At 50.0% G+C, this 20485-nt stretch overlaps 1 long non-coding RNA gene across 1 annotated transcript in view; it reads left to right on the forward strand.

The window, feature by feature from the left end:
* Window positions 1-11351: 11351 nt before the first annotated feature.
* Window positions 11352-20485, forward strand: part of LOC132209297 (uncharacterized) — an 87268-nt gene continuing 78134 nt past the window's right edge. Inside the window, exon 1 of the long non-coding RNA XR_009445399.1 lies at window positions 11352-11528. This is a non-coding gene — a long non-coding RNA (uncharacterized LOC132209297). The remainder of the gene's footprint in view (window positions 11529-20485) is intronic.

Here is a 20485-nt window from a genome sequence, read left to right on the forward strand (position 1 = left end):
CCACCCATCTTTCGATCCTGGATTTACCCAAATGCTTATTTCAGTGAGATAAGCACTTCAGAAGGCCAAAATATCAACTTCACCAAACCACTCAAATTTCGATGTTGTTTTGAATGACGTGCTCCTCTCTGTGAGATAAGCTCTTCAGAAGGCCAAAATCCCAACCTCACCAAACCACTCAACTTTTGATGCTGGTTTCACTGAAATGCTTCTTTCAGTCAGAAATGCACATCAGAAGGCCAAAATCTCAACTTCACCAAACCACCCAACTTTCGATCCTGGATTTACCCAAATGCTTATTTCAGTGAGATAATCACTTCAGAAGACCAAAATCTAAACTTCACCAAACCACTCAACTTTCGATGCTGGGTTCACTGAATTGCTTATTTCAGTGAGATAAGCACTTCAGAAGGCCAAAATCTAAACTTCGCTACACGACTCTACTTGTGATGCTGATTTCACTGAAATGCTTCTTTCAGTCAGATATGCACATCAGAAGGCCAAAATCTAAACTTCACCAAACCACCCAACTTTCGATCCTGGATTTACACAAATGCTTATTTCAGTGAGATAAGCACTTCAGAAGACCAAAATCTAAACTTCACCATCCACTCTACTTTTGATGCGGGGTTCACTGAAGTGCTTATTTCAGTGAGATAAGCACTTCAGAAGGCCAAAATCTAAACTTCACCAAACCACAGAACTTATGATGCTGGGTTCACTGAAGAGTGTATTTCTGTCAGATAAGCACTTCAGAAGGCAAAAATTACAACTTCACAAAACCACACATCTTTCGATGCTGGGTTCACTGAAGTGCTTATTTCAGAGAGATAAGCACTTCACGACGCCAAAATCCCAACCTCACCAAACGACTCAACTTTCGATGCTGGGTTCACTGAAGTGCTTATTTCAGTGAGATAAGCACTTCAGAAGTCCAAAATCCCAACTTCACCAAACCACAAAAGTTATGATGCTGGTTTCACTGAAGAGCTTATTTCAGTCAGATAAGCACGTCAGAATGCCAAAATCAGAACCTCACCAAACGACTCAACTTTTGATGCTGGTTTCACTGAAATGCTTCTTTCAGTCAGATAAGCACTTCAGAAGGCCAAAATCACAACTTCACAAAACCACACATCTTTCGATGCTGAGTTGACTGAATTGCTAATTTCAGTCAGATAAGCACTTCAGAATGCCAAAATCCCAACCTCACCAAACGACTCAAATTTTGATGCTGGTTTCACTGAAATGCTTCTTTCAGTCAGATAAGCACTTCAGAAGGCCAAAATCTCAACTTCACAAAACCACCCAACTTTCGATCCTGGATTTACCCAAATGCTTATTTCAGTGAGAAAAGCACTTCAGAAGACCAAAATCTAAACTTCACGAAACCACTCAACTTTGGATGCTGGGTTCACTGAAGTGCTTATTTCAGTGAGATAAGCACTTCACGACGCCAAAATCCTAACCTCACCAAACCACAAAACTTATGATGCTGGTAACACTGAAGAGCTTATTTCAGTCAGATATGCACTTCAGAAGGCCAAAATCACAACTTCACAAAACCACACATCTTTCGATGCTGGTTACACTGAATTGCTTTTTTCAGTGAGATACGCACTTCAGAAGGCCAAAATCTAAACTTCACTAAACGACTCAACTTTTGATGCTGATTTCACTGAAATGCTTCTTTCAGTCAGATATGCACATCAGAGGCCAAAATCCCAACTTCACCAATACACCCAACTTTCGATCCTGGATTTACCCAAATGCTTATTTCAGTGAGATAAGCACTTCAGAAGACCAAAATCTAAACTTCACGAAACCACTCAACTTTCGATGCTGGGTTCACTGTAGTGCTTATTTCAGTTAGATAAGCACTTCACGACGCCAAAATCCCAACCTCACCAAACGACTCAACTTTTGATGCTGGTTGCACTGAATTGCTTATTTCAGTGAGATAAGCACTTCAGAAGGCCAAAATCTCAACTTCACCAAACCACCCAACTTTCGATCCTGGATTTACCCAAATGCTTATTTCAGTGAGATAAGAGCTTGAGAAGACCAAAATCTAAACTTCACCAAACCACTCAACTTTCGATGCTGGGTTCACTGAAGTGCTTATTTCAGTGAGATAAGCACTTCACTATGCCAAAAATCCCAACCTCCGCAAACGACTCAACTTTTGATGCTGGTTTCACTGAATTGCTTATTTCAGTGAGACAAACACTTCAGAAGGCCAAAATCTCAACTTCTCAAAACCACCCATCTTTCGATCCTGGATTTACCCAAATGCTTATTTCAGTGAGATAAACACTTCAGAAGTCCAAAATCCCAACTTCACCAAACCACAAAACTTATGATGCTCGGTTCACGGAAGAGCGTATTTCAGTCAGATAAGCTCTTCAGAAGGCCAAAATCACAACTTCACAAAACCACACATCTTTCGATGCTGAGTTCACTGAATTGCTTATTTCAGTGAGATAAGCACTTCAGAAGGCCAAAATCCCAACTTCACCAAACGACTCAACTTTTGATGCTGGTTTCACTGAATTGCTTATTTCAGTGAGATAAGCACTTCAGAAGGCCAAAATCTAAACTTCACTAAACGACTCAACTTTTGATGCTGGTTTCACTGAAATGCTTCTTTCAGTCAGATAAGCACTTCAGAAGGCCAAAATCTCAACTTCACCAAACCACCCAACTTTCGATCCTGGATTTACCCAAATGCTTATTTCAGTGAGATAAGCACTTCAGAAAACCAAAATCTAAACTTGACCAAACCACTCAACTTTCTATGCTGGGTTCACTGAAGTGCTTATTTCAGTGAGATAAGCACTTCAGAAGTCCAAAATCCCAACTTCACTAAACCACAAAACTTATGATGCTGGTTTCACTGAAGGGCTTATTTCAGTCAGATAAGCACTTCAGAAGACCAAAATCACAACTTCTCAAAACCACACATCTTTCGATGCTGAGTTCACTGAATTGCTTATTTCAGCGAGATAAGCACTTCAGAATGCCAAAATCCCAACTTCACCAAACGACTCAACTTTTGATGCTGGTTTCACTGAATTGCTTATTTCAGTGAGATAAGCACTTCAGAAGGCCAAAATCTAAACTTCACTAAACGACTCAACTTTTGGTGCTGATTTGACTGAAATGCTTCTTTCAGTCAGATATGCACATCAGAAGTCCAAAATCTCAACATCAACAAACCACGCAACTTACGATCCTGGATTTACCCAAATGCTTATTTCAGTGAGTTAAGCACTTCAGAAGACCAAAATCTAAACTTCACCAAACCACTCAACTTTCGATGCTGGGTTCACTGAAGTGCTTATTTCGGAGAGATAAGCACTTCACTACGCCAAAATCCCAACCTCACCAAACGACTCAACTTTTGATGCTGGTTTCACTGAATTGCTTATTTCAGTGAGATAAGCACTTCAGAAGGCCAAAATCTAAACTTCACTAAACAACTCAACTTGTGATGCTGATTTCACTGAAATGCTTCTTTCAGGCACAGGCAGGCAGGCAGACAGAGACAGGCAGGCACAGGCAGACAGTTTAACAGAGACAGTCAGGCAGGCACAGGCAGAGAGACAGAGACAGTCAGGCAGACAGGCCGAGACAGTCAGGCAGAGTGGCAGAGCCGGGCAGGCAAGCCGACAGGCAGTCAGACACAGACTGTCAGACACAGATACAGGCAGACGGAGACAGGCAGGCACACAGGCAGAGACAGTCAGGCAGTCAGGCATACACAGTCAAGCAGAGACAGTCAGGCAGGCAGGCAGGCAGGCAGACAGACAGTCAGGCACAGGCAGTCAGACAGGCAGGCGGAGACAGCCAGGCAGAGACAGTCAGACGGAGTCAGACAGAGACAGTCAGGCAGGCAGGCATACAGACAGACAGAGACAGTCAGACACAGAGAGACAGAGTCAGAGTCAGACAGAGACTGGCAGGCAGACACAGACTGTCAGACAGATATAGGCAGACGGAGACAGTCAGGCAGACAGACAGACAGGCAGGCAGAGACAGTCAGGCAGGCAGGCAGAGACAGTCAGGCAGGCAGGCAGACAGACACAGGCATACAGACAGGCAGAGACAGTCAGGCAGGAAGAGACAGGCAGACAGGGACAGACAGGAAGACAGGCACAGGCAGACCGGCAGAGACAGTCAGGCGGACAGGCAGGCAGGCAGACAGAGACAGGCCGAGACAGTCAGGCACAGGCAGGCAGGCAGACAGGGACAGACAGGCAGAGACAGTCAGGCGGACAGGCAGGCAGGTAGAGACAGACAGACAGGCAGGCACAGGCAGAGACAGTCAGGCGGACAGGCAGAGGCAGTCAGGCAGCGACAGGCAGGCAGGCAGAGACAGGCCGAGACAGGCAGACAGAGACAGTCAGGCAAGCAGACAGAGACAGGCAGGCACAGGCAGACAGTCAGACAGACAGAGGCAGGCAGGCAGGCACAGGCAGAGACAGTCAGGCAGGCAGGCAGACAGAGACAGGCAGGCACAGGCAGACAGTCAGACAGACAGAGGCAGGCAGACAGTCAGACAGACAGAGGCAGGCAGGCAGGCACAGGCAGAGAGACAGACAGGCAGTCAGGCAGAGAGACAGTCAGGCAGAGACAGTCAGACGGAGCAGTCAGGCAGGCAGAGACAGACTGGCAGGCAGGTAGAGACAGGCAGGCAGAGACAGTCAGGCAGGCAGGCAGACTGAGACAGGCAGACAGGCAGAGACAGACAGGCAGAGACAGTCAGGCAGGCAGAGACAGGCAGACACACAGACACAAGCAGACAGACAGGCTGACAGGCAGAAACAGGCAGTCAGACACAGGCAGACTGTCAGACAGATACAGGCAGGCGGAGACAGGCACGCAGAGGCAGGCAGGCGGAGACAGGCACGCAGAGGCAGGCAGGCGGAGACAGGCAGAGGCAGGCAGAGAGGCAGACAGAAACAGGCAGACAATCAAACTGACATGGGCAGACAGAGACAGGCAGGCAGGCGGAGTCAGGCAGATGCAGGCGGAGACAGGCAGTCAGACACAGGCAGACTGTCAGACAGTTACAGGCAGACGGAGACAGGCACGCGGAGACAGTCAGAGACAGGCAGGCAGACAGAGGCAGTCAGACACACAGACAGTCAAACCGATACAGGCAGAGATAGACAGGCAGGCGGGTGCAGGCAGAGGCAGGCAGGCAGACAGAGACAGTCAGACACAGACAGGCAGAGGCGCAGACAGAGACAGACAGACAGAGACAAACAGACAGAGACAGTCAGGCAGACATGTAGAGAGTCAGGCAGACACCAGAGAGTCAGGCAGACATATAGACAGGCAGACAGAGGCAGGCAGGTGGGCAGAGACAATCAGGCACAGGCAGGCAGAGACAGAGACCGTCAGGCAGACAGACAGAGACAGTCAGACACAGAGACAGAGTCAGACAGAGGCAGGCAGGCAGACAGACAGACACAGGCAGTCAGACACAGACTGTCAGACAGATATAGGCAGACAGAGACAGTCAGGCTGACAGGCAGAGACAGGCAAGCAGAGACAGGCAGTCAGACAGAGACAGGCGGAGACAGGCAGACAGAGGCAGGCATACAGACAGGCAGAGACAGTCAGGGAGACAGGCAGACACAGTCAGGCAGAGGCAGGCAGGCAGGTGGAGACATGCAGACAGGGACAGACAGAGGCACAGGCAGAGACAGTCAGGCGGACAGGCAGAGGCAGGCAGGCACAGGCAGACAGTCAGGCAGGCACAGGCAGGCAGGCACACAGGCGGAGACAGTCAGACAGGCAGGCAGTCAGGCAGACACAGTCAAGCAGAGACAGGCAGGCAGACAGTCAGGCGGAGACAGTCAGGCGGAGACAGGCGGAGACAGTCAGGCGGGCAGGCAGAGACAGGCATACAGACAGACAGAGACAGTCAGACACAGAGAGACAGAATCAGAGTCAGACAGAGACCGACGGCAGGCAGGCAGGCAGGCGGAGACTGTCAGGCGGAGACTGTCAGGCACACAGGCGGTCAAGCAGAGACAGGCAGGGAGGGACAGACATAGAGACAGGCAGGCAGGTAGGGACAGACAGGCAGACAGAGACAGGCCGAGACAGTCAGGCAGACAGGCAGGCAGGTAGAGACGGGCAGACAGGGACAGACAGACACAGGCAGAGGCAGGGAGGCAGATAGAGACGGGCAGACAGGGACAGGCAGAGACAGGCAAGCAGGTAGAGACGGGCAGACAGGGACAGGCAGGCAGGTAGAGACGGGCAGACAGGGACAGGCAGAGACAGGCAGGCAGGTAGAGACGGGCAGACAGGGACAGACAGACAGGCAGAGGCAGAGACAGGCAGGCGGACAGGCAGAGGCAGTCAGGCAGCGACAGACAGGCAGGCAGGCACAGGCAGACAGTCAAACAGAGACAGGCAGACAGGCGGAGACAGTCAGGCAGACAGGCGGAGACAGGCAGTCAGACATAGACTGTCAGACAGATACAGGCAGACGGAGACAGCCAAACAGACAGGCGGAGACAGTCAGGCAGAGAGACAGACAGGCTGAGACAGGCAGGCACAGGCAGGCAGTCAGGCAGGCAGACAGTCCAACAGACAGGTGGAGACAGTCAGGCAGAGAGACAGAGACAGTCAGGCAGACGGATAGGTGGAGACAGTCAGGCAGAGACAGGCAGGCAAACCGACAGGCAGTCAGACATAGACTGTCAGACAGATACAGGCAGACGGAGACAGGCAGGCACACAGGCAGAGACAGTCAGACAGGCAGGCACACAGGCGGAGACAGTCAGACAGGCAGTCAGGCAGACACAGTCAAGCAGAGACAGGTAGGCAGGCAGACAGACAGGCAGGCACAGGCAGACAGGCGGAGACAGTCAGGCAGAGACAGTCAGACGGAGTCAGACAGAGACAGGCAGGCAGGCAGAGACAGGCACACAGACAGACAGACAGTCAGACACAGAGAGACAGAGTCAGAGTCAGACAGAGACAGGCAGGCAGAGACCGATGGCAGGCAGGCAGACACAGACTGTCAGACAAATATAGGAAGACGGAGACAGGCAGTCAGACACAGACTGTCAGACAGATATAGGCAGACGGAGACAGTCAGGCAGAGACAGTCAGGCAGGCAGGCAGACAAGCAGTCAAGCAGAGACAGGCAGGCAGACAGAGACAGTCAGACAGAGACAGGCAGGCAGGCGGAGACAGTCAGGCGGAGACAGACGGAGACAGTCAGGCAGGCAGACAGAGACAGGCATACAGACAGGTAGAGACAGTCAGGCGGACAGGCAGCGGCAGGCAGGCAGACAGAGACAGGCCGAGACAGTCAGGCACAGGCAGGCAGACAGAGACAGGCAGACACAGTCAGGTAGAGACAGGCAGACAGACACAGGCAGAGGCAGTCAGGCAGCGACAGACAGGCAGGCAGGCAGACAGAGACAGGCGGAGACAGTCAGGCAGAGACAGGCGGAGAGACAGACAGTCAGGCAGACAGGCGGAGATGGACAGTCAGGCAGAGACAGTCAGACGGAGCAGTCAGGCAGGCAGAGACAGACTGGCAGGCAGGGACAGACTGGAAGGCAGAGACAGTCAGGCAAACAGGCACAGGCAGGCAGGCGGAGACAGACAGGCGGAGACAGACAGGCGGAGACAGACAGGCAGAGACAGACAGGCAGAGACAGTCAGGCAGACAGGCAGAGACAGTCAGGCACAGACAAACAGAGACAGGCAGACACACAGACACAAGCAGACAGAGACAGGCTGGCAGGCAGAGACAGGCTGTCAGACAGATACAGGCAGGTGGAGACAGACAGAGTCAGGCAGGCAGACAGAAACAGGCAGACAGAGGCAGTCAGACACAGACAGACAATCAAACCAACACGGGCAGACGGAGGCAGGCAGACAGACAGAGACAGGCAGTCAGACACAGGCAGACTGTCAGACGGAGACAGGCACCCGGAGGCAGGAAGGCGGAGACACACAGAGAGAGACAGTCAGAGACAGGCATGCAGAGACAGGCAGGCAGACAGAGGCAGTCAGATACAGACAGACAGTCAAACCGATACAGGCAGAGACAGACAGGCAGACGGATGCAGGCAGATGCAGGTGGAGGCAGGCAGGCAGACAGAGACAGTCAGACACAGGCAGAGACACAGACGGAGATAGGCAGAGACAAACAGACAGAGGCAGACAGAGGCAGGCAGGCAGACAGATAGACAGACAGGCAGAGACGGTCAGACAGACAAAGACAGGCAGACAGTGAGACAGCCTGACAGGCAGACAGACAGAGGCAGGCAGGCCGCGGCAGACAGAGGCAGGCAGACAGGGACAGGCAGAGACAGTCAGGCAGGCGGAGGCAGACAGGCAGATGGAGGCAGGCCGACAGACAGTCAGACACAGACAGGCAGAGAGGCAGGCAGACACCGACAGGCAGAGACAGGCAGGCAGGCACGCAGAGGCAGACAGAGACAGAGAGGCAGGCAGACAGAGGCAGACAGAGACCGGCAGGCAGGCAGAGACAGTCAGGCAGAGACACAGAGAGTCAGGCAGAGACGCAGGCAGTCAGATAAACAGAGGCAGAGAGTCAGGCAGGCAGACAGAGGCCGTCAGGCCGAGGCAGACAGAGGCAGGCGGGCAGACAGAGACAGTCAGAAGTCAGTCAGTCAGACAGAGGCAGGCAGAGACAGTCAGACAGACAGAGACAGACAGACAGTCAGACAGAGACCGCCAGTCAGGCAGGCAGAGACAGTCAGACAGAGACAGACAGTTAGACAGGCAGAGGCAGACAGAGATAGAGAGGCAGGCAGAGAGTCAGGCACACACGCAGAGAGTCAGACAGACGTGCAGGCAGGCAGACACGCAGTCAGTCACGCAGGCAGAGAGAGACAGTCAGACAGAGACAGGCAGAAGGCAGACAGGCAGCCAGACAGAGACAGGCCGCCAGACAGTCAGACAGGCAGAGACAGGCAGATAGACAGACAGTCAGACAGAGACAGGCAGGCAGAGACAGTCAGAAGACAGACAGAGGCTGGCAGACACGGACAGTCAGAGAGACAGACAGACAGAGACAGTCAGGCAGGCAGGCAGAGACAGTCAGAAGACAGACAGAGGCAGGCAGACACGGACAGTCAGATAGACAAACAGACAGACAGACAAAGACAGTCAGGCAGGCAGGCAGAGACAGTCAGAAGACAGACAGAGGCAGGCAGACACGGACAGTCAGATAGACAGACAGACAGAGACAGTCAGTCAGGCAGACAGACAGACAGACAGACAGAGACAGTCAGTCAGGCAGACAGACAGAGACAGTCAGGCAGGCAGAGACAGTCACAGAGAGACAGGCAGGCAGACAGAGGCAGGCAGAGACAGTCAGACCGAGATAGGTAGGCAGAAACAGTCAGATAGAAAGACAGTCAGATAGAAAGACAGTCAGACAGAAAGAGGCAGGCAGGCAGACAGACAGGCCAAGGCAGAGAGAGACAGGCAGACAGAGACAGTCAGAAGGCAGGCAGACAGTCAGTCAGACAGAGGCAGGCAGAGACAGACAGACAGACAGTCAGACAGAGACAGGCAGGCAGGCAGGCAGAGACAGTCAGACAGAGACAAACAGACAGAGACAGGCAGGCAAACAGTCAGACAGAGACAGGCCGACAGTCAGACAGAAACAGGCAGGCAGGCAGAGGCAGTCAGACACAGACACCCAGTCAGACAGAGACAGAGAGACAGACAGGCAGGCGGCACCAGGCAGGCAGGCAGAGACAGTCAGACACAGACAGGCAGGCAGGCAGACAGAGACAGGCAGGCAGGCAGACAGACAGACAGAGACAGACAGACAGAGGGAGGCAGACACAGACAGACAGACAGTCAGACAGAGACAGGCAGGCAGGCAGAGACAGTCAGACACAGACAGGCAGGCAAACAGTCAGACAGAGACAGGCCGACAGTCAGACAGAGACAGGCAGGCAGGCAGACAGGCAGACACAGACAGGCAGGCAGACAGACAGAGGCAGGCAGACAGAGACAGATAGACAGGCAGGCAGACAGACAGACAGACAGAGGCAGGCAGCCGGAGACAGACAGACGCAGACAGACAGACAGTCAGAGGCAGGCAGGCAGAGACAGACAGGCAGACAGAGACCTTTTTAAAATTAACAAGAACATGTGATTAACACACTTAATAGCTGCGACCGAGTGTGATTTAAAAGAATGCTGATTACCAGAAGTTAAATAGGGGTTGTAAGATCCACTATTTGAAACGAGTAAAGAGCCAATTCGATTGTACTTTGGATTTGGGTGTAATGACAATGCACGTCGGTTGAAAGAGATTGATGTTTTAGTTTAAACTGTTCTGAGTCCTGCTTCATAAATATAAAGGAGGGCTTCATAACTTATAAAGCTGCTGTTCCTCCACCATTGTTCTGCAGAAATTACTGAATCAAACGACAGAGTATGACCAGCATCATAAGATAGGAGTAGAAGTAAGGCCATTCGGCCAATCAAGTCCACTCCGCCATTTAAATCATGGCTGATGGGCATTTCAACGACACTTGTCGATAGCCAGAGACTATTTCCCAGGGCAGAAATGGCTAGCACGAGGGGTCATAGTTTTAAGCTGGTTGGTGGAAAGTATAGAGGGGATGTCAGAGGCAGGTTCTTTACGCAGAGAGTTGTGAGAGCATGGAATGCGTTGCCAGCAGCAGTTGTGGAAGCAAGGTCATTGGGGTCATTTAAGAGACTGCTGGACATGCATATGGTCACAGAAATTTGAGGGTGCATCCATGAGGATCAATGGTCGGCACAACATTGTGGGCTGAAGGGCCTGTTCTGTGCTGTACTGTTCTATGTTCTATGTTCTATGTTCTACTTCCCTCAACTCTCCCTGTAGCCCTTGACTCCTTTTGAGATCAAGAATTTGTTGATCTCTGCCTGGAAGGCATCCAACGTCCCGGCCTCCACTGCACTCTGCGGCAATGAATTCACAAGCCCACCACTCTCTGGCTGAAGACGTGTCGTCTCGTTTCAGTTTTAAATTTACCCCCTCTAATTTTAAGGCTGTGCCCACGGGTCCTACTCTCCCCGCCTAACAGAAACAACTTCCTAGCGTCCACCCCTTCTAAACCATACATTATCACTGACGGTTCCCTAGTTAGATTTGACATATTGCATTTGAGAAGGAAATGGCCTGTTTCCATCATTCCAGAGTACTTTTCTTAATCATTGTATTTATTTGTCGGCCCAATAAAGGAATTAATTTTATTTGATAGCTCAATAAGTTAAAACTGTAATCGAAGTTAGTTTTCTTCCTCCTTTGTAGTGGATCTGTTGGAGTTGCACACAGCACAACACGTCTTTGATCGACACAAATTGACACAAAACGAGCAACTTCTAAATGTAACTGAAGTAATCAACTGTTTAACGTCCATTTATGATGGTTTGGAACAAAATCACAAAGACTAGGTCAATGTGTCACTCTGTGTCAACATGTGTCTGAACTGGCTGCTGAACGTCTTTGATACGTATGTATGATTTACACTTGAATGTAGTATGTTTAGATTGTCCTAAGGTGCATTAAACTGCATCCTACATTTTGGATTTTGATCAGTTAAGTAAATGTGAAGATTGTCAACTGATTAAAATCAATCCTAGTATTGTTGACATAAGGTTTCAGTATGTTCTAATTTCATTTCAGTGCAAGTGATAAAGTAGTTGAAAGTTTTAGCGACTTTTGTTTTAAATCATAAAATTGAAACTGATATAGAACGTAGAACGTAGAACAGTACAGCACAGAACAGGCCCTTCAGCCCACGATGTTGTGCCGACCATATACTTTTGATTCCATTTGGTCAGATCTGTACAGGATCATGGAGACATCTTGACACTCTGATTGTAATGCTCTTCACGGTGACAAATGTGAGTGCTGGAGAAAGACGTGTATAAAGTACACAATATGAACATCATCCAGTTAATGTCAAGGAATAAACAGCCAGATGCAGAATAAGTTTTTATGTGACCCTCAATCTCGTAGAGTCATACAGCATAGAAACACCATGTCTATGCCTCCCAACAAACACCAAACTACAGTAATCTCATTTATCTACACTTGGTCCATAGCCTACTTTGACCTAGCATTTTAAATGCTCATCCCAGATGCTTTTTAAATGTTGAGAATACCTGCCTCAACTACCCTCTCAGGCAGTGTGCTCCATATGTCCACTTTGTTGATGAAAAAGCTTTTCCTCAGACTTCCTCCAAAGCATTTAATCCTCACCTTAAACTTGTGCCATCTGGTCTTAGACACATGTGCCATGGGGAAAGGATTCTCACAATGTATTCTGCCAGGGCCTGTCATAATTTTGTCTGCCTCAATCAGATCCCAACCCCCACCTCAGCTTCCTCTGCTACAAGAAACACAAATCCAGCATACCAGTCTATCTCGTAACTGAGACTTTTTAACCTAGCCAGTATCTTGAAGAGCATTAACTGTGCCATTGTGGTATTTTCCAGACTAATTGTCATTCAGCTTATCTCAGTCAGATTGTTTAGTAAGCTCCATTTAGGAATAATGTTATGCACTTCACTTGGAAATGTATTAAGACTGTGACAGTATATTGGGGAATCCTTGCAAGTGGAGAGATTTTTATTTTCTTTCAGTCCAAGTTGGATATAATTCTAGGATTTGGAGATGAACGTCCAGGGTTAAACCTCCGGTGTCCTTCTATCCACCCCAAATCACCTCCAATTTTCCATTTATATAAAATTGAGCTTTGTTTGCATGAGGTGTGTTCCAATATTAAATCGTTATTGCGACTGTAAATTTTGACATTCTTCATTAGGTACGTACCCTTCATATTGATAGCGGCTCAAGGTGCTTCAGGGTGTCAAAACCAAAATGTTGCATTTTCCAGTGAAATTGTAGACATTGAGCTGAAATTCTCGCGAGGGAGCACTGAACGGCATGCATTATTTCTGAGTACCGCCCTCATTAATACTTATTCCATTTTTGTACCTGCCAGACAGAAACTAGACGCTCAGAATTAGCGAAATGAAATTCTGAGTGGGTGTGTGATGCTTGCACATTGCTCAATGCTCCTCTGGACCTCCAACTTGGGCAGTAGTCACCAGCATCTGCAGCCACACCCATCAGTAGCACCCCATGTCCACAGTTTTGACATGTGGCATGTTCCAGCCTCAGCACATCATGGCACATCTCAGATCTGCTTTCAGTACTCTTCTGTACTTCATTGCTGCATTTTGGATTGCAGCAGCCCCCCTCATTGCAGTGCTACTGCCAGGGCACTTTTATATGCAGGGACAGGCACCCATTCGTGTATTGGGCCACGTTACACATCAGGACACCTTGCTTGAGCTCTCCACTCTCATTTTGTCCCTGCATGAATGCTAACAGCTCCTCTGCCTTGTCTTCATTTGCTTTGTCTTTTTATGGGTTGCCCCCTCCGCCACATCTCTCAGACTCATAACACTAGTATGTTGATTAACCTTTTGGCATCGAGACAAAGCCAGACAGCTTGCCATGTTTGTCAGCAGTCATCAATCAAAGGAGTGGGTGTGTTGCCGTTTAGCACCGTGATATGTTGATCTCACACCTGCAGCATGTGCCAGCTGCAGAAGCACAGAACGCGTTGCATTGTCTCCAACCACATGGTCGTTCTTCAGGTTCTGAGGGGAATGGTCTGTAGTCAAGGGAGGCAGTTCCAGGCAGCAGATCGAGGTAACTCCAGGGCATTGTCTGATATCACTCGAAGGGCTTGGATGCAATCAGTTGGCTGCTCAGGATGATCATGGTCAGGACACTGTCCTCATAGGTTGTGAGAAGTCAAACGTTAGACACCTCACTACCTGTGTTGGCTCTTTCTGCCCTACGGTGGGCTGTTTTTCCTGGAATGAAACAAAGGGAGTGATTGAGTGAGATGAAATGAGCTGGTGCATTTGTTAGTGCTCATGTATGTTTGGGAAGGGAGGTGAGGTCTCCTGGGTGAGAGCAAGAGGCACAGAGAACATAGAGGATTAATCGCCTTGGGCCCTCAAGTAGGCGAGAGCAAGTGAAGACAGACATTGAATGCTTTGGTGAGAATGGTATTACATGAGCTGTGCTGAAGGGTGGTGCAGAATTAGAGAGAGTGTGAATGTGAGGTAGCACAGACCAATGATACCAGTCACGGTTGGACATAGAGCAGTTTTTCCGCCGTCTTCGCCTCCATGCCTACTTCTTCAACCGGGAACCTAACCCTCCTTCCACTGACCCCTTCACCCGCTTCCAACACAAGTCCTCCTCCTGGACACCACCCTTAGGCCTCCTACCCTCCCTCGACCTCTTCATCTCCAACTGCCGTCGAGACGTTAACCACCTCAACCTCTCCACCCCTCTCGCCCACTCCAACCTCTCCCCCGCAGAACGGGCAGCCCTCCGCTCCAACCCCAACCTCATCATCAAACCCGCAGACAAGGGTGGCGCAGTGGTAGTATGGCGCACTGACCTCTACATCGCTGAGGCCAGACGCCAACTCTCCGACACCACCTCCTACTGCCCCCTCGATCATGACCCCACACCCACATGACCAAACCATCATCTCCAACGCCATTCACGACCTCATCACCTCAGGGGACCTCCCACCCACATCCTCCAACCTCATTGTTCCCCAACCCCGCACGGCCCGTTTCTATCTCCTTCCCAAAATCCACAAACCTGCCTGCCCTGGTCGACCCATCGTCTCAGCCTGTTCCTGCCCCACCGAACTCATCTCCACCTATCTGGACTCCATTTTCTCCCCTTTGGTCCAGGAACTCCCCACCTACGTCCGTGACACCACCCACGCCCTCCACCTCCTCCAGGGCTTCCAATTCCCTGGCCCCCAACACCTCATATTCACCATGGACGTCCAGTCCCTGTACACCTGCATTCCGCATGCAGATGGTATCAAAGCCCTCTGCTTCTTCCTGTCCCGCAGGCCCGACCATTCCCCCTCCACCGACGCTCTCATCCGCCTAGCTGAACTCGTCCTCACCCTCAACAACTTCTCTTTTGACTCCTCCCACTTCCTACAGACTAAGGGGGTGGCCATGGGCACCCGCATGGGCCCCAGCTATGCCTGCCTCTTTGTAGGTTACGTGGAACAGTCCCTCTTCCGTACCTACACAGGCCCCAAACCGCACCTCTTCCTCCGGTACATTGATGACTGTATCGGCGCCGCCTCTTGCTCCCCAGAGGAGCTCGAACAGTTCATCCACTTCACCAACACCTTCCACCGCAACCTTCAGTTCACCTGGGCCATCTCCAGCACATCCCTCACCTTCCTGGACCTCTCAGTCTCCATCTCAGGCAACCAGCTTGTAACTGATGTCCATTTCAAGCCCACCGATTCCCACAGCTACCTAGAATACACCTCCTCCCACCCACCCTCCTGCAAAAATTCCATTCCCTATTCTCAATTCCTCCGCCTCCGCCGCATCTGCTCCCACGATAAGACATTCCACTCCCGCACATCCCAGATGTCCAAGTTCTTCTAGGACAGCAACTTTCCCCCCACAGTGATCGAGAACGCCCTTGACCGCGTCCTCCGTATTTCCCGCAACACATCCCTCACACCCCGCCCCGCCACAACCGCCCTAAGAGGATCCCCCTCGTTCTCACACTTCACCCTACCAACCTCCGGATACAACGCATCATCCTCCGACACTTTCGCCATTTACAATCCGACCCCACCACCCAAGACATTTTTCCATCCCCACCCCTGTCTGCTTTCCGGAGAGACCACTCTCTCCGTGACTCCCTTGTTCGCTCCACACTGCCCTGCAACCCCACCACACCCGGCACCTTCCCCTGCAACCGCAGGAAATGCTACACTTGCCCCCACACCTCCTCCCTCACCCCTATCCCAGGCCCCATGATGACATTCCACATCAAGCAGAGATTCACCTGCACATCTGCCAATGTGGTATACTGCATCCACTGTACCCGGTGTGGCTTCCTCTACATTGGGGAAACCAAGCGGAGGCTTGGAGACCGCTTTGCAGAACACCTCCGCTCAGTTCCGAACAAATAACTGCACCTCCCAGTCGCAAACCATTTCCACTCCCCCTCCCATTCTCTAGATGACATGTCCATCATGGGCCTCCTGCACTGCCACAATGATGCCACCCGAAGGTTGCAGGAACAGCAACTCATATTCCACCTGGGAACCCTGCAGCCATATGGTATCAATGTGGACTTCACCAGTTTCAAAATCTCCCCTTCCCCTACTGCATCCCTAAACCAGCCCAGTTCGTCCCCTCCCCCCACTGCACCACACAACCAGCCCAGCTCTTGCCCCCCCCCCACCCACTGCATCCCAAAACCAGTCCAACCTGTCTCTGCCTCCCTAACCAGTTCTTCCTCTCACCCATCCCTTCCTCCCACACCAAGCCGCACCCCCATCTACCTACTAACCTCATCCCACCTCCTTGACCTGTCCGTCTTCCCTGGACTGACCTATCCCCTCCCTACCTCCCCACCTATACTCTCTCCACCTATTTTCTTTACTCTCCATCTTCGGTCCGCCTCCCCCTCTCTCCCTATTTATTCCAGTTCCCTCTCCCCATCCCCCTCTCCGATGAAGGGTCTAGGCCCAAAACGTCAGCTTTTGTGCTCCTGAGATGCTGCTTGGCCTGCTGTGTTCATCCAGCCTCACATTTTATTATCTTGGAATTCTCCAGCATCTGCAGTTCCCATTATCTCCAATGAGGCTCCTCTTCTGTTGGAGCAGAGGTCACTGATCTTGCAGCACTGCTGTATGGCTCTTTTGGTGGTTGAGACTGCATTGACACTGGACAGACTCAGATGAGTCTGGCCGAGTCTTGTGTCGTGGCCTCCTGTGCTTGTCTTTGGGAAAGAGGACAGTCCTCCACTGCACCAATCCATCCAACAGGATTTCCAGGTCTCCAACTGTAAAGTAAGGTGCTAATTTCCCCTTTCCTGCCCTGTCTGGGACAAATGCTATGAACTGTATAAGGCAGTTCTGGATTCTGGGCATTTTACTGGTTCACAATAGCCTTTAAACATGGCACTAGTGCCAGTAATACCGGGATGTTTCAGTGGTGGCAAACACTTGCAGTTACGATGAGTGGAAAACTAACGAGCGTCGGCTGAGAGAGGCACAACAGGAGCATTGTTGCTAGTTATTGAAAAGGTTTGCAGCAACAGAGTGAGAAAATTTGTTAGGTGTTTTGGAGAGATACTGTCCTTGCAGTGCAATAAAAATAACACTGAACTGATTCACTCCAGTGTTTTGGACCTTCAGATTTCAGAACAGAATTAGACCATTCAGCCCATTGAGTGGGATCTATCATTCTCAACCTCCTGTGTCCTTACTAAGCAAGAACATGTCTATCTATGCCTGAAATCAACTCTGACTTGGCTTCCACAGCTTTCTGCATCAATGAGTTCCACAGATTCACAACTTTCTGACTGAAGAAATTCTTCCTCAACTCCATCCTGAAGGGTGGTCCCTTTGACTCTGAGGCTGTGCCCTCAGGTCCTGGTCTCTCCTACTTGTGGAAACATCATCTCCATGTCCACTCTCTCCAGGCCTGATTTACCTTCAGTGTGACCCCCTTCATCCTTCTAAACTCCTTCAAGTACAGGCCCAGAGTTCTCAGCCACTCCTCACTTCATCCCCAGGATTATGTTTGAGAACCTCATCTAGACCCTGACAAAGGCCAGCACATCCTTCCTTAGATAGATGGCCAAAAACCGCTCTTAATATTCCAAATGCAATATGACCAGAGCCTTACACAGCCTCAGCAATACATCTCTGCTCTTGTACTTTTGCCGTCTTGAAATGAATGCTGACATTGCATTTGCCCTCCCAACTGCCAACTGAAACTGCATGTTAAAAGAATCCTGAATTGGGTCATCTTTGTGCTTCAGATTTCTGAAGCCTTTCCCAATTTAGAAAATAGTCTATGCCTGTACTTTCACTTCTCCACAGACTCTCTGTGACCTCCCCACTTCCTCAACACTACTTGCCTCTCCACCTATCATAGAACATAGAACACAGAAAATAGAACAGTACAGCACAGAACAGGCCCTTCAGCCCACGATGTTGTGCCGACCATTGATCCTCATGTATGCACCCGCAAATTTCTGTGACCATATGCATGTCCAGCAGTCTCTTAAATGACCCCAATGACCTTGCTTCCACAACTGCTGCTGGCAACGCATTCCATGTCCTCACAACTCTGTGTAAAGAACCCGCCTCTGACATCCCCTCTCTACTTTCCTCCAACCAGCTTAAAACTATGACCCCTCGTGTTAACCTTTTCTGCCCTGGAAAATAGTCTCTGGCTATCAACGCTATCTATGCCTCTCATTATCTTGTATACCTCAATTAGGTCCCCTCTCCTCCTCCTTTTCTCCAATGAGAAGAGTCCGAGCTCAGTCAACCTCTCTTCATAAGATAAGCCCTCCAGTCCAGGCAGCATCCTGGTAAACCTCCTCCTGAACCCTCTCCAAAGCATCCATATCTTTCCTATAATAGGGCGACCATAACTGGACGCAGTATTCCAAGTGCGGTCTAACCAAAGTTTTATAGAGCTGCAACAAGATCTCCTGACTCTTAAACTCAATCCCCCTGTTAATGAAAGCCAAAACACCATATGCTTTCTTAACAACCCTGTCCACTTGGGTGGCCAGTTTAAGGGATCTATGTATCTGCACACCAAGATCCCTCTGTTCCTCCACACTGCCAAGAATCCTATCCTTAATCCTGTACTCAGCTTTCAAGTTCGACCTTCCAAAATGCATCACCTCACATTTATCCAGATTGAACTCCATCTGCCACCTCTCAGCCCATCTCTACATCCTGTCAATGTCCCGCTGCAGCCTACAACAGCCCTCTATACTGTCAACGACACCTCCAACCTTTGTGTCGTCTGCAAACTTGCTGACCCATCCTTCAATCCCCTCATCCAAGTCATTAATAAAAATTACAAACAGTAGAGGCCCAAGGACAGAGCCCTGTGGAACACCACTCACCACTGACTTCCAGGCAGAATATTTTCCTTCTACTACCACTCGCTGTCTTCTGTTGGCCAGCCAATTCTGTATCCAGACAGCTAAGTTCCCCTGTATCCCATTCCTCCTGACCTTCTGAATGAGCCTACCATGGGGAACATTATCAAATGCCTTGCTGAAGTCCATATACACCACATCCACAGCTCAACCCTCATCAACTTTTCTAGTCACATCCTCAAAGAACTTGATAAGGTTTGTGAGGCATGACCTGCCCCTCACAAAGCTGTGTTGACTGCATTTAATCAAGCCATGCTCTTCCAGATGGTCTTAAATCCTATCCCTCAGAATCCTTTCTAACACCTTGCACACGACAGACGTGAGACTTGTTCTATTGAAATGTCATCTGCAAACTTAGCAGCAACCCCCTTTGGACGACAATACCATTAGTTCCTTTGTCCGGATTGCTAATGTATAATGTGAATGGCTGTCGTCTGAACTCTGATGACTGCGGAACTCCTGTAGTTGCTGGCTGCCATCCTGAAAAAGACCCTTTTATTCCCACTTTCTGCATTCTGCCAGTTAGCCAATCCACTATCCATGCCAGTACCTATTCTCGAACACCATAAGCTCATTTTTTATTTTGAAGCCTCCTGTGTGTCACCTTGCCAAAGGCTTTCTGGAATTCCAAATAGGTAAAGTTCAATGGCTCTCTTTGGTTTTAACTCACTGGTTACATTCCCAAAGGATCTAACAGAGACCTTCCCTTGACAAAGTAGTGTTTTCTCAGCCCAGTTTACCATGTACTTCCACGTATTCTCCGGTCTCATCCTTAATAATAGACTCTAAAATCTGACCCACTGACCAGTGCCAGGCTAACAGGTCTATAATTTCTCGTCTTTTGCCACCCTCCATTTTAAACAGGGGTGTTATGTTTGCCATTTTGCACTCCTTGGGACCCACCCTGACTCCAGTAATTCCTGAAAGATCACCAATGCCTGCATGGTCTTCTCACTTATCTCCTTCAGAACTCTTGGAGGCAGTCCATCCGGTCCATGTAATTTACCATCTTCTCGGAATTATACAATTCCTACAGTGCGGAAAGAAACCATTGGGTCTGCACCACCTCCGCAAAGAACATCCCACCAAGACCCAGCCCTGTACTGTTTCCCCGCAAGCTCACATTTGCCATGGCTGATCCATCTTGCCTGCACATCTTTGGACTGTGGATGGAAATCAGAGCACCTGTCCGAGACCCGTGCAGACATGGAGAGAATGTACAAATTCCACACAGACCCTTCAGCTTCCCCTGTACCTTCTCCTTAGTGATGGCCACCACACTCACTTCTGCTTCAGACTCCCTTAAAGGTCTAATACTGGTGCCTTCCAACCTGAAGACTGATGCAAAATATTTGTTCAGTTCCTCTGCCATTTCTTTGTTTCCCAACACTACTTATTTGGCCCCTC

Source organism: Stegostoma tigrinum, unplaced genomic scaffold (assembly GCF_030684315.1).
Source record: "Stegostoma tigrinum isolate sSteTig4 unplaced genomic scaffold, sSteTig4.hap1 scaffold_82, whole genome shotgun sequence".
Taxonomy (NCBI): Eukaryota; Metazoa; Chordata; class Chondrichthyes; order Orectolobiformes; family Stegostomatidae; genus Stegostoma; species Stegostoma tigrinum.